This window comes from Ovis canadensis, chromosome 5, assembly GCF_042477335.2.
Source record: "Ovis canadensis isolate MfBH-ARS-UI-01 breed Bighorn chromosome 5, ARS-UI_OviCan_v2, whole genome shotgun sequence".
Lineage (NCBI taxonomy): Eukaryota > Metazoa > Chordata > Mammalia > Artiodactyla > Bovidae > Ovis > Ovis canadensis.
In genome coordinates, this window is record NC_091249.1 from 79,013,885 (window position 1) to 79,015,512 (window position 1,628).

Genomic DNA, 1,628 nt, shown 5'->3' on the forward strand with positions numbered 1-1,628 from the left:
AAGGCCCTGTTGCTAGGAAAAGTTGAAGGCAAAAGGAGAAAGGGGAGGCAGAGGGACAAGATGAGATAGCATCACTGACTCAATGTACATGAATTTGAGCAAATTCCAGAAGATAGTGGAGGATAGAGAAGCCTGGTGTGCTGCAGTCCATGGGGTCACAAAGGGTCGGATAAGACTTAGGGGCTGAGTAGCAACAACAGTAATTGTAGAACCTTTGCTTAGAGGTATTGATTGAGTCTGGGAAGGTGAAAAATTGTGAAAATAAGAACCTTGAAAGAATGAATTAAAATTTTTTTTAATTGGAGTATACTTGATTTACAATGTTGTGTTGGCTTTAGGTGTACAGCAGAGTGATTTTATTATATAATACATATACATATATTCATTCTTTTTTAGATTCTTTTCTCATATAGTTTATCACAGAATATTGAGTAGAGTTTCCTGTGCTATATAGTAGGTTCTTAAAAATATGGACCGCTTTATAAATTTGTATGTGGGCAGGGGCCCACGCTCATCTTCTCTGTATCCTTCCAATGATAGTATATATGCTGCCGAAGTGAGCACTAAATGAATTGTTTTCAATTGGATAAAACCCCCATTTTTCCTGCTGTACTATCCCATGTCATCCATGTTTTTTATTTTTTTTGCTTTCCATCCTTTTGAATGTCAGGCCAACTTGGAGAAACCCACGGGTCTTCCCGTGGACTGGCCTCAGGGTGGGGGCATACAGCTTCTGAGTGGGTTTCCAGGCTGCCGGGGTAGATGAACACGGCTGTCTGCACTCTCCAGTGGAGCGTGAAGCCGAAGGGAGGCCTTGGGAGGCAGCCACTCACTCAGACCCAGGCAGCCTGGGGGCTGAGGCTGCTGGCAGGGTTGTCATTATGCTAATGGCATCTGTGGAGCCAGAACCAGTGACCCCTTGGGGGAAGCAAGAACTCTTGAAGGACCATTTGAAGTCTTTGTGCTATCAGTTTGAAGGCGTGTGACGCCTGTACTTGGCACCTCCTAATTGATTTTATTTTACGCTCTCATAGAGAGCAGTGGTCCAAACACCAGAGGCCTTGCAGCTCTAACAGAAATCTAAGGAGAGGCAGTGCATTAGAGGTGGTTGTTGAGTGCAGAGGTTCAGATTTTGGACTCTGGAGACACACTGCCTGAATTCACATCTCAGTCTTTGGCTTCGCTGGCTGTGTGAGTGTAGCCAGGTGACTTCACCTCTCTGCTTCCCTTTCCTCATCTCTAAAGCAGGAGGGACAGTAGTGCCCCCTGTAGAGGTTCATTTGAAATATAAAATAGGTTAGCACATATAAAACAGTTCATACTCAACACATAAAATGCTCCATAAAAGGTAGGGAGAAAGTTTTGGAGACTGTTTGCATGGAAACAGAGCAGTCCTGAGTGAGTCTTGCTAAACTGCTTAGCAGCCAGATGCCCTTGGATAAGTCATACGTTCTTTCTGTCCTTGAATGAAATGTGATCACCTGAGAAAGCCCCTGAAGTGATGTCCGGTATATCAGAGGTGCTTAGTAAATGGCACTTTCTTTTCCTTTGGGCCTCAGTTTTCCCATATGTAAAGTGAAGGTGCTGGAGGTCTTTTCTGTCTTTCACTGCTTAAGAACTGGAGTCTA

At 44.1% G+C, this 1,628-nt stretch overlaps 1 pseudogene; it reads right to left on the reverse strand.

Annotated features, from left to right (window-relative positions):
- Positions 1–463: 463 nt before the first annotated feature.
- Positions 464–564, reverse strand: LOC138441894 (U6 spliceosomal RNA; annotated as a pseudogene).
- Positions 565–1,628: the final 1,064 nt, after the last annotated feature.